This window comes from Lepisma saccharinum, chromosome 26 (genome assembly GCF_977018435.1).
Source record: "Lepisma saccharinum chromosome 26, izLepSacc3.1, whole genome shotgun sequence".
In the NCBI taxonomy this organism is placed as follows: domain Eukaryota; kingdom Metazoa; phylum Arthropoda; class Insecta; order Zygentoma; family Lepismatidae; genus Lepisma; species Lepisma saccharinum.
In genome coordinates, this window is record NC_139254.1 from 28,342,232 (window position 1) to 28,355,634 (window position 13,403).

General features: G+C 39.7%; 1 protein-coding gene across 1 annotated transcript in view; it reads right to left on the minus strand.

Moving 5' to 3' along the window:
• LOC145979789 (arylsulfatase B-like) overlaps nucleotides 1-13,403 on the minus strand; it is a 53,306-nt gene that overhangs the window by 2,541 nt on the left and 37,362 nt on the right. The window lies entirely within an intron of this gene.

Below are 13,403 nucleotides of genomic sequence, written 5' to 3' on the forward strand. Positions count from 1 at the left end.
TATCCTTGTTGCATTCATTTTCATTATTCTGCTAGCTGATTACCCGGTGTTGCCCGGGTATTTATTTATCCCAATCTTGTATTATTAGACAGGGAAATAATGAATTCTAACTATAGTGTAAAATGTAACTAACTTTAAATGTGATCGTGAATGTCACCAATTAGCTTAGCGACTCCGAAAACTATGGATTCGACACTAATCTAGGTCATTTGTGGCATTTTATTTTTCACCCCCTCTAACCCTTGATGCCGAAGTTGAATCGCATTGGGAGTGTCACGAAAACTATGGATTTCATTCGCAACACAGCCTGAATGTTAGACAACCCGAGAAACACTATCGTTGTGCTGGATTGCATAAAGTCACGGATGTCTGTTTGTGCGGAATTTAATATCGGTCGTTCACGATTATTTTTAAATGTTACCCCTTCCCACCCCACCCCTAGGGATGCCAGGGGTGTTTGCACGCACTAAATTATATCAATTAAATTTAAAAAATCAAAATGAACAATGACATGCATATTATGACAAACTAAGTACCTCTGTCAACTTACTTATGGGCCATCTTGTGCGGATATGCACATAGCCCTCTATTAATCAGCAATTAAAATTTGATTCTTGTTGAGGTTGTTTTAAAGTAAACTTTATGCACAGAAAGGCTAAACGGGATTGGACCTACAGTTTAAAGTAAGATCGGAACCGCAACATGCCTTCATTGCGTATCGAAACTGGGATCCATTTATTTCAAGGCGACGATATTACCATTACGCCATCGCGAGGATCCAAGATGTGATTCTGAAATGTAAAGCCAGACATTGCGATTTCCATGTACGCATGCGTGTTGTTTAAAGCTTAGTCTTTGCCTAACTAAATACTGGGTGAGTCTTTTAAAAGAGGCCCCGTGGAAAATGCGCTCCTTGCATGTAGGCAACCTTGGTACACCGAAGAGAAGAGCGGGTTAGAGAACAGTCCAGGATATCGGTGCAAAGTATATTTGACAACATGACATGACATGACATATCCTGGACTGTTTCCTGCCCTGCTCTTCTCTTCGGTGTACCAGGGTTGCCTACAAGCAAGGAGCACAATTTCCACGGGGTCTCTTTTAAAAGACTCACCCAGTACATACTATCGTTTGTTGTAGTATATGCATGGAAACAGTGGCGAAGACTCCATATACCCAGGGACACAGCGCGCTAGGTAAGTGGTCAGCTGATGAGTTGAGCACCGAACGCGTGACGAAATGATTACCACAACTCGCTACAATGCCACGGGTTCGAATCCCGACCTTGGCATGGGCGTTTGTTGTGAGTATTCCTTCATCAATATCATCAAATCACCAGTCATCCTCAAGTTGATGAAAAGCGAAGTAAAAAAGATGAATCAAGCACCCAACGCAATAGGCACTGAGGTGGCCTTATGACGGTTATTGTCATATGGCATCTTAATATTAAAAGAATGTAATGAACGTTGAGAACATTTAAATAATCTACTTACGTCCGTAAACCGGTACAATACGAAGTTCAGAAAATAACGTTAGATGGCACCATTTGTAAGTCATTATAAATTGTAAAATTCTTAAATCACATTGTACGTGAATGTTATTTTGAAGTTAAATTCAAAGTCATGGTTTTGCAAGTGCCTTTATAACAAATTTTAATCTCTTGTTGTTGAAGATCTCATTGTCGTAAAAATTACCGCCAAAAACAGTTTGCTTTCGCTATGCACAAGGACATTTTGATGTGACGGCGGCTGCACGCAAGGACAATTTGCAGTGATGGCGAAAACCTATAAAATTTACAGGGTAATATTCTCCATGCTGTCTCATGAATATAGATAGACAGTTTGTTCAAACGTTTATTACAAAAACATCTTGGACATATACATCTGCAAGTATTGTGATAATATACAACTATATAAACGAACAAATTATCCGAGTTAAATCTGTTGTACAAAAAAGACGGTGGTACAGGTTAGAAGAGGAAGAAAAAAAAAGCGGTTGGTTCTGGAAAAAATGGAGCGGAAGAAGCTTGTTGGTGAAGAGAAGGGACAATCTTTTCCCGTAAAATTTGGTGATCACACATTTGTGAGACAAGGACTGAGTGTTGTTTCCACACCGGCAATGGGTGAGGAACGTCTTTAACATTTGGAGAAGGAAGATGCGTAAGTGATATGTTAAAAATATCGTGCCCAAATAGTCCGCAGAGAAACAACGGCATGGCGTCTTTTCCCGCCTACAGAAGGTAAGCTGTTGTTTTCCAAACTTTTAGCATGAGCTCATGTCGACGCAAATTAAGTAGATCTACCAAAAATTAACAGTGTACAAATATGCATGCATTCGTGTGAGGCGTGTGTTGCAAGATAAATTACACAAAAATCGTGTGCAACGTCATGATGTACATCAACTGAAAGGCGACGTTTCATTATCTGGTTCGAGCATTCTTTGTTAAAGAAACAAGAATCTTGTATTTTTCTATGATTAATAGTTGAACTGTGTACAGTGTGTTTGTAACTCATTGAGAGTGCATTAAATACCATAAGTGGTAAAGGATTTATGGTAATCTAAATTTTATTCAGAGTGACCTGTTGGGGGGAGGGGGCTTCCTCCAAGACAAAGGAAAAATACTGGTTGGGGTTCTCAGTTCTCCTGGAGCGTCATACGAAAATTACTTATACTCAGATGGGGTATTATCTGACGTCATATTTTATTTGGGGTAGTTGATCTCCCCCGGCAAATTTCCTCCCACCTGCGCTTTCAGGCGCTGCGAGAGTGACCTGTGGGGGGGGCTTCCTCCAAAGTAAGGGATAATACCTGTTGGAGTTCTCAGTTCTCCTGGAGCGTCATAAATAAGATTCATGAGACTCAGGGTGGAGCGTTTGCTGCTGGGGAAAGTTTAAAACAAATAAGTTTAAACAAATAAGTTTAAATAAAAAGTCAAATAAATAAGTTTGAATACAATAAATAAGATCCATGAGACTCAGGGTGGAGCGTTTGATGTTGGGGTAAGATTAAAACAAATAAGTTTAAACAAATAAGTTTAAATAAATAGTCAAATAAATAAGTTTAAATAAAAAGTCAAATAAATAAGTATAAAAAAAAGTTAAAATAAATAAGTTGGAATTAAGTTCCTTTTGTTGTTTGTTTAAACTTGTCTTATTAAGATAGTTTGGAAGGGGTAATTCAAATTAGTAAAGATTAAGTATAGGAAACAAATATGGGAACAGAACAGGAACCTGTGACTCTGGACACCTTGCTTTCTTTTATTAAAGAAAGTAGTCAGGCATCCAGAGAAAACACAGAGCTAATGAAATCTGAGTTGTTGTCTCATACCAGTGACTTGGTTGGTAAGCTTCAAATGGATTTATCTCTAACCAATAAATCCATGTTGGAGTTAAAACAGGACACTACGAAGACAAGTGAAGGTCTTCAAGAGCTTGCATTGTCAGTATCCCAGTACAGGATTGAATGCATGAGTAGAGCCGAAAGATTAGAAAAGAAGCATGAGGGGTTGGCTAAAAGACTAGACTCGGAAGTACAGGGTGTGCAGCAGGCAATACGACAGTTAAAATTGGATAATGAAAATAGTTTTAAATTGTTGGAAGAACAGGTTGTGGAGAAAGTGATGGATAGAGTAGTAGTAAGGAAGACTCCGTCGGTTCGGATTGTTGAAGGAAAGAAGGTAGTAAAGGCTGTCAGTGATAGTGACTTGACCATAGTCAAGAAGGAAGTTTTTTCATCGGTTCAGGGGACTCCGAGGGGTTCGTTGTACGGGATTGAGGATAGTGCTGCAGGGATGAATAGTTTACCGGCTGATGTTATGTTAACATTAAGATCGATGGAAAGTTCTTTGGCAAGGTTCAATGGGGTCTTGGATAGGTGGGAGTCAAGGGGCTCTGATCAGGATCTCATAAAGCCAAATGCTGATGAGATCGAAGTAAGGCGGGTTGGTTATCATTACTCTGAATCGGGGGCGTTAAGGAAGCATGTTGTAGACAAAGCCACTTCTACTGAAGAATCAGATGGAGATTCTGCACTTAGATGTTCAAAATTCAACCACTTCAGGTCCACTCAGCCTGAAAATGTAGATTCCTTAAGTGAGGCGGATAGGTCGGGTGATTGCTATCTGACGCCAAAGAAGAAGAGTTACATTAAGACCAGGCATGGGAAGGCAAAAATGAAAGGGTTGCAAGGATTAGTAGAACCTCAGACAAAGGTAATAAAGGATAATCCGGTACGCTCTAACACTAACGATAATAATAGAAACACTCAAGCGAAAGTATTTAGTATAAAACCTCAGGACTTAATGAAATTTCCAAAATTCAGTGGGTTAATAACTACAGTAACTCCATCCGAATTCCTGGAGAAGGTTGAGGAGCTGCTAGAGCTGTATGGGGTAGAGGAAGGGCAATACATAAAGTATGTCCCAAAATTGTTAACAGAAAGCGCCAAGCTTTGGTTTGCGGAACGGAAGGATCGCGTTACAACATATGATCTTTTCAAGAAAGAATTCATAAACTACTATGAGAGTTCTAGGTGGAAAAGTTCATGTTTGGCTAAAATTCTGAATGCGCCATATATCAAGACCTCGGAGGAGAGTGTCTTACAGTTTTTCTAAAAAAACTTTAAACTCCTGCGTGCGATCCAACCTAAAGCTGAAGAGTCGCAGATTATTGCGCAAATGGGCATTCTTTTACCTTATAAACTAAAAGAGCACTTTGTAATGCAGGACATATCGTCGTTCTCGGAGGCAACTCATGTTATTGAAAACTTTGAGTCGCTAAAGGATGTATCAGTAAAAAGGGATTGGCCTTCTTCTCCTAAGGTAAAGGGTCAAAGGGGCGGAGTAAATATGGTGGCGTTAGGGTCACCTAGCTCTGAAGAAAAGAACCTGCGGGAAAACCAATTGCCAAGTAGTCCTCCTTCAGATGGGGAAAGGCTGTGGTATAGAAGTCCAAAGTCCAAATCACGCCATTTAAACAAGGTGTCTACATCAAATGACAAGTCGTTGGGAAACGAGTTACCCCTCACGTTGTAGGAGGTGATGCGAGGTCGGTAAATATAGATCCTCCCAAAAGCACAAGTGCTTCGGTGTCTACTAGCACAGGTTCAGATGCATTATCTAAATCTTACTCGTCACCATTGTTGGAAAATAAACAACTAGTAGGGGACAGCATGTTGCTAAGGTTAGCTCAAAATCATACAAGTTGTAGAATTGAATGCGATCAGAGGGGCAACCGCGGCGTAGGATTAACGATCAGTGGTCAAACTGCTGAACAGTTAAACGAAAGACTTCGGTCTTGTCAAAAGCTGTCTGACTCGGTAGTTATATTAATTGGGACAAATGATATTCTCAAGTTTAGGTCTGAAGAAGCTATCAAGCAAAGTTTATTGCAGACGTTGGATCTTTTGTCTAAAAGGACAAAGGAAATACATTGGCTAACAATACCTCCACTGGCACGGATTATGCGCGACAAAGGTACCAGTGTGTGGAGAAAGTGGCAGAGCATCAATGAGCTTATTATGTCGTTCCATAATGGAAAAAATGTTAGAGTAGTTGACATTGTGCCTTTGTTCTTCACAGAGCGAAATGAAATTCGGGGTGATTTGTATGAAGAATATTTAGGGAATCCCTCGCGAGGCAAGATCGATAAAATTCACTGGAACAGAGCAGGAATGGCCCGGGTGGTGGACCTTCTTTCGAAGTAGGGGTGTATTTAACGTTTTGGGCCGTACTAACTTCAAACAAGCTTCTCAACTCGTGGTTGAAGCTGAGATCCATGCGATCGAAGAATTTCCAGTAAATAGAAAGGAAACGTCGAGGTCGGAAAACCGACAAAGGACCCTTACCAACGGGCAGGGGGTGAGGGCAAATTAAAGTCATCTGCCATATTATTTGTAAATATAGAGGAGGATATTGATGAGTTTGATCTGGGGGAATCAATAAATTCTATAACGCCAATTAATACTAGTAATCAAAGATGTGGATCTGCAATGATCAATGTTTCTATTATGGGTGAACCGTTCGTAGCCCTCTGTGATAGTGGTGCGGAACTGAGCCTCCTGGCTTACGACACCTGGAAATTGATATCATCGTCGGTCTCGCGGCCTAGGTTGGAGTCGGCTCAAGTATTAAGTTAATTGATTATTCGGGCACGAAATCTAAATCGGTAGAGGGTATTACGCGATTGAATGTCAATTTAGGGAGTTATGAATTTTATGTGCAATTTGTGGTTGTCAAAAAACTAAATGTACCCATCATATTAGGATTAGATGTTATATACGGTATACATGGGGAATTGAACTTCGATGTTGAGGCTTTGTTTTACCAAACTCCAAATGGCAGGACACTTTTGAAGTTCACTCCACTTGCTGACATAATGTCTAATGAGCAAGATTTGTCAGTTGCCAACATGTCCTTCGTGGCAGAAACTTCGAAACTTGAGCGATCAAACTTTGAAAATAAAATAAACGCCTCTTTAGATGAAGGTAGAAAATTAGATTCACGTTTGATCGATGTACTCTATGACTTCCAGCTGATGTTTACTGATAAACCGGGTTTATGTACCGAATACGTGCATCGGATGGAGGTAGACACAGACGAACCAATCGTGGCGCGAAATTATCCTATCCCATATGCCTATAGGGATAAGGTAAAGCAACAACTGAATGTAATGTTGGCTTGGGGGGTAATTGAACTTTCTGTCTCAGAACATCGTTCGCCTCTGCTAGTTGTGCCAAAACCCACGGGGATATTCGTCTATGTGTCGATCTGAAGAAAGTAAATTCCCACGTGAAACCGATGCAACTTGCTCCCATGAGAATTAATGACTTGTTGACGTCGTTCATTGGCTGCAAGTACTTCACCTCACTTGACTTGGGAAATGCGTATTGGCAAGTTCCTCTTCATGAAAGTAGTCGTAAGTATACGGCCTTTGCCTTTGAAGGAATTTTGTACCAATTTAAGAGAGTAGTTTTTGGATCAGTGAATGGCACGGCCATATTTGTTGATGTCATGAATCGGGTCCTTGGATCATTTATGGATTTTGTAGTAGTGTACGTTGATGACATTATTATCCGATCAAAAGACTTCGAATCGCACATGAAGCATGTAGGTTTGGTACTGGAAAGGTTGCAGCGGGCAGGATTTACCTTAAAATTAGGGAAATGCAAGTTTTCCGTACAGGAATTTAAATTTCTGGGACACTTAGTCACTACCTGTGGCTTTAAGAAAGATCCTATGTACGTGGAAAGTATAGTCCAGCTACGCAAACCTGAAAACTTGAAACAGCTTCAGCGATTGTTGGGATGTTTTAATTGGTTATCTAAGTATATACCCAATTATGCACTTGTGGCTCACCCTTTATACGAGTTGTTGAAACAAAAGACCAAGTGGCATTGGACCATGGAAGCGGATAAAGCGCTCAAGATGTTAAAGGCTTTGGTCGTCCAAGAGGTCACTCTGAGCTATCCCAACTTTGAAAGAACATTTTACATTCAAACAGACGCTTCCCTAATTGGGGTAGGTGGTTACTGTTATCAGCTTATTGACGGTAACGTCAAACCCTTAGGTTTTGTCAGCCGACTGTTGAAGTCCTATGAGAAATCGTACACTTCCACCGAAATAGAAGTATTAGCTATTTTGTACACGATTGATAAATTTTCCTCCTTCCTAAAAGGCAGACAGTTTGATGTAGTTTCCGACCATAAATCCTTCACTTGGTTAGAATCAGCACATTCTTGGAATGCCAGGTTGACGAGGTGGTTTATCCAAATTCAACAGTATTCTTTCGTTGTTCAATATTGTAAAGGCGTAGACAATATTTTGGCAGACACTCTTAGTAGGAGCTTTCCTGACATTTCTGATTCACAATTTATGATAAATGTATCCGTTGGTGCACAAACAGATGAGGAAGTGTTCACGAAAGAAGAGTTGATAAGTTTACAGAGTCAAGATGACAAGTTATCCGAAATCATTGACAACCTGATGGGAACAGGACAAAAAGTCCAACCTCGATCGAGATCATGGAGTCAAACGTACTGTATGAGGAATGATGTTCTCTATATCAAGGACTTTCATGATAACTCGCGTTTGAGGATTTGCGTCCCAGTCAAATTAATCGGTAAAATTTTAATAGCTTGTCATGATGATAAAGGACACTTTGGGGTGGCCAAAACTTTAGCTCAAATTTATCGCATGTTCTATTGGAGTGGAATGAAGACTGACATAAAAACATACATAAAAAATTGTGATCTGTGTCAGCGAACTAAGCCAAACAAACATCCGTCAAAATTTGTAGCCAGGTCACATTTTACTGATAAGCCTGGAGAGTTATTATTCATCGATTTACAGGGTCCGTTTATAATGGGGCCAAAACGAGAAAGGTTTTTGTTCACTGTGTTAGACGCAGCGACGAGATATTTAGTGGCTTATCCCGTTGTTAACAGCAATGCCTACACGATCGTGAACAAATTATCAAACATTTACTTTGTTCACTTAGGAGTTCCTAAAAGAATAGTCTCAGTAAATGGACCTCAGTTCAAATCAAATATATTCAGGAATGCTATGAAATCTTGGGGGGTACAACTGACTTTCACTCCCGTATATCACCCGAGCTCAAATTTAGTTGAGCGTTACCATTCAGAATTAAATCGTTTAATGAGGGTGCTCTGTTCTTCGAATCATACCAAGTGGCCAGAAAAGGTGCCGGAAGCATTGAAATTGTTGAATGGATCTGTTTCGTCACAGACAGGTTATTCTCCGGCTGAGTTAAGACTAAACATGCCTATGCGTCTGGTTGACAGGTCGTCTGTAGTTGTCCAGGATACTAATGTCACATGGGATGACAAATTGGTAATGGCCAATCTGACTAGTCACCAAAAAAGGCGGGGTAAGTTGATAAAGTTTAATGCCAAGGAGAATGGTAAACCAGTGATTAAAGAGGGCGCCTTGGTCTTTGTAAAAAATCAAACGTTGAGCGGTTTGGGGGATAAAGTGATAAAAAAATATTGTGAACTCTTTCTTGGTCCTTATCTTTGTGTAAAAAACAACAAAGATTCTACGCTATCGTTGATAGATTGTGTCACAGGGGAACAAATAGTTGACCAATCCATTCAGAACTGTAAATTGTGGAATTGCTCAGAGGACAAGTTGGTGGTTTGGAAGAATAAGTTGAAGGGTTTGAATTTAGAGAATGTGGAGCAGTGGCTGAAGCAACTTGACGTTGCTAATGAGCGAGAAGCTTCCGGCAAGGGGAATCAAAGTAAGGTTGTGGGAAGAGAGGATTAAGGTTTTGTAAAGTCTCGTGTGGGTTAAGTGTGAATTAGTCTGCGGCGGGCCAGGAGGTCAAGTGGATATAATTCTGCGGCGAACCAGCATACGAGATCAAAAACCTAAGATTTTCCTTCATTCTTTCAAATATGTTGAAATATATTCACAATCCGAATACGCCCCAGGGAGTCTTCCTTTCTAAAACAAATGGCACTTTATAACGTTCATAAGTCTCTGATGGAATGCGACTTTTCAGGAACAAAATTCGGTATAGCGTGGCGGGGGCCTGAAGCGTAAAGTGATCCTGTACTGGAATGTTGGGCACCTGTTGCAAGGCTCGGTGTTTCTTCTTTATGTAGAATAAAAGAATCATCTAGGTGATGATTAGAATTGTATATAGTGTATATAAGTGTAATGAATCTGTAACTATGTGACTGTTTAAGAACAAGTATATGTATTTATGATTAGTCAAATAGTATTGACCAAACCTAATAATTGATAATATGTTACTGGTCTTTGGCAAGGGTTAGCCCCTGTTGGGCGCCAAATATGACGGTTATTGTCATATGGCATCTTAATATTAAAAGAATGTAATGAACGTTGAGAACATTTAAATAATCTACTTACGTCCGTAAACCGGTACAATACGAAGTTCAGAATATAACGTTAGATGGCACCATTTGTAAGTCATATGGCGAAAACCTATAAAATTTACAGCGTAATATTCTCCATGCTGTCGCATGAATATAGATAGACAGTTTGTTCAAACGTTTATTACAAAAACATCTTGGACATATACATCTGCAAGTATTGTGATAATATACAACTATATAAACGAACAAATTATCCGAGTTAAATCTGTTGTACAAAAAAGACGGTGGTACAGGTTAGAAGAGGAAGAAAAAAAAAGCGGTTGGTTCTGGAAAAAATGGAGCGGAAGAAGCTTGTTGGTGAAGAGAAGGGACAATCTTTTCCCGTAAAATTTGGTGATCACACATTTGTGAGACAAGGACTGAGTGTTGTTTCCACACCGGCAATGGGTGAGGAACGTCTTTAACATTTGGAGAAGGAAGATGCGTAAGTGATATGTTAAAAATATCGTGCCCAAATAGTCCGCAGAGAAACAACGGCATGGCGTCTTTTCCCGCCTACAGAAGGTAAGCTGTTGTTTTCCAAACTTTTAGCATGAGCTCATGTCGACGCAAATTAAGTAGATCTACCAAAAATTAACAGTGTACAAATATGCATGCATTCGTGTGAGGCGTGTGTTGCAAGATAAATTACACAAAAATCGTGTGCAACGTCATGATGTACATCAACTGAAAGGCGACGTTTCATTATCTGGTTCGAGCATTCTTTGTTAAAGAAACAAGAATCTTGTATTTTTCTATGATTAATAGTTGAACTGTGTACAGTGTGTTTGTAACTCATTGAGAGTGCATTAAATACCATAAGTGGTAAAGGATTTATGGTAATCTAAATTTTATTCAGAGTGACCTGTTGGGGGGAGGGGGCTTCCTCCAAGACAAAGGAAAAATACTGGTTGGGGTTCTCAGTTCTCCTGGAGCGTCATACGAAAATTACTTATACTCAGATGGGGTATTATCTGACGTCATATTTTATTTGGGGTAGTTGATCTCCCCCGGCAAATTTCCTCCCACCTGCGCTTTCAGGCGCTGCGAGAGTGACCTGTGGGGGGGGCTTCCTCCAAAGTAAGGGATAATACCTGTTGGAGTTCTCAGTTCTCCTGGAGCGTCATAAATAAGATTCATGAGACTCAGGGTGGAGCGTTTGCTGCTGGGGTAGACTCGGCCGTGAAAGGCACTGTACAGGGTGGCTCAATAAGTCACTTAACACCCCCATTACAAGGCCACTGCAGCGCGCAACATGGAAATGGTGATGACCAATCGTTATCAGGCCAAGGAGGAACCACATTGACGCCACCCACACGGTCGGCGGCCATCTTGATGTCCGCCATCTTGAATTCAACTTCAGAATTTTAAAAAAAATTAAAAAGTTATGACTGAATTCTTGTACCATTTTGCTCCTTTTCGAGGTGTTAGAAAAATGCCTTAAAATTGTTTAGCGCTTCGGTAATGCATCGAGATCAAAGTGACGTCTATGGAGAGACGTTCGCATGCCATTGCACATTATTTTAATCGGATAGGTCCATGAAGAGCTATGCATTATTAATGGTTGTCGCGAACAATTTACAGTGTGACGCTTCCATTGAATTAAAAGTCCTTCACAGTGACAAGGCTAATGTTTATGTTCATAAGGAAGTTCATAAACAGAATATTCGATGATTTTTATCTGATAACCCATTTTCGACAGATCAAAACTGAATGGTTAGTGTTGGTAAGTTAATGGTGTGGCGTGCTGTGTGGAACACGATTGGTTAGTCAATTTTCCATCAACGGAACCTTAAATGCTTAGGGCTACTTGGATTTGTTAAATAAACAGTTTTTTTCATCCTTGCTTATGGAAGAAGATACTTTTTACAGAGTTTTTTCAATAGGGAAGAACACCAGAACACTTATGGGAACGTTATGAACCAGTTTTTGTCCAAAGTTAGTTATCAGATGACAAGGGTCACATATTCTGTTTATAAACTTCCTTATGAACATAAACATTAACCTTGTCACTGTGAAGGACTTTTAATTCAATGGAAGCGTCACACTGTAAATTGTTCGCGACAACCATTCATAATGCACAGCTCTTCATGGATGTATCCGATTAAAATAATGTGCAATGGCATGCGAACGTCTCTCCATAGACGTCACTTTGATCTCGATACATTACCGAAGCGCTAAACAAATTTTAAGGCATTTTTGTCACACCTCGAAAAGGAGCAAATTGGTACAAGAATTCAGTCATAACTTTTTACTGGTTAAAGATACGTCGAAAAAACCTTCACCATTGCATTTCTCGTGAAATTCTAGCCCATTTTGATATGTCGCACGACCCCCTTCCCATTTAAAATTCTGAAGTTGAATTCAAGATGGCGGACATCAAGATGGCCGCCGACTGTGTGGGTGGCGTCAATGTGGTTCTCCCTTGGCCAGATACCGATTGGTCATCGCCAATTTCAAATTCCATGCCGCAGTGGCCTTGTACTGAGGGTGTTAAGTGACTTATTGAGCCACCCTGTATATCTTGCAACCTTGAATCTGGAGTAGATTGTATCCCAGCCTTTTTCATATTCAACATTCATTCCGCTATCCGTCACCCATCCAAATAATGCTACTAAGTACCACTCTGTCAGTTGAATTTTGACTGTTACACATGATGGTTGTGTTCTTGGACGTGAGTAACTATAACATAAACTGCTGTAATTTCGGGATGGGATAGAATATATTCCATATCCAAGATTACGTTATTGTTTATTTTATTTAGTTTGATGTGCACTTCTGAGCATTTTCAGTCGTTAATTGATAAGTAATTTATTTGGCAACTCATCCACGTAAGGAAAACACACAACGATTTAATGAAATCACTGGCACAAAAGTTAACAGAAACACCAGTGTTAAGAAACAAATGTTTCGTATGCGCCCTAACTGTATGTGGAGACTGCAGAAATTACGTTTTACCACAACTGCTTAAATTAAACATTTTATATATTATTAGAAGCAATGTTGTTTATCTTTATGTTAAGAGATATATTGTTTATTGTTCAACTTTCAATGTTCTGATGTTAATTCTGGTTTATTATTGTCTTATGTGTTTCCATTTTGTGTTTATTAACATAGTGTAAAATCATGTTCAGGAATTTCCTAAAGTACAAATTTGTTACCAGTAAAGCTTCCCTTTCCACAAAAATAATTATCTTTTGTGCTTTTAATGTGAACTATTATCACATTGTGCTTACAAATTAATTTAATTCCCATATCCCACATAAACTAGAAAATTGCGCCTGGTGTTTAAAACGCGGTGGAAAATACCCCACGTCCAAGGTAGCATGACAAGAAAGATAGATCCCAAGTTACGGGATGTATATGGATAATTATGGGTTTGGTGGGCTGTTTATACTGACCGCATTTCCAGCTAGAAGCTGGGAAACAACGAATCAGCGAACAGTTTATTTATCTACGACTGTCATCGGGCATTATCGTGTCACAAGGCACAGAAAGTTGCGGCG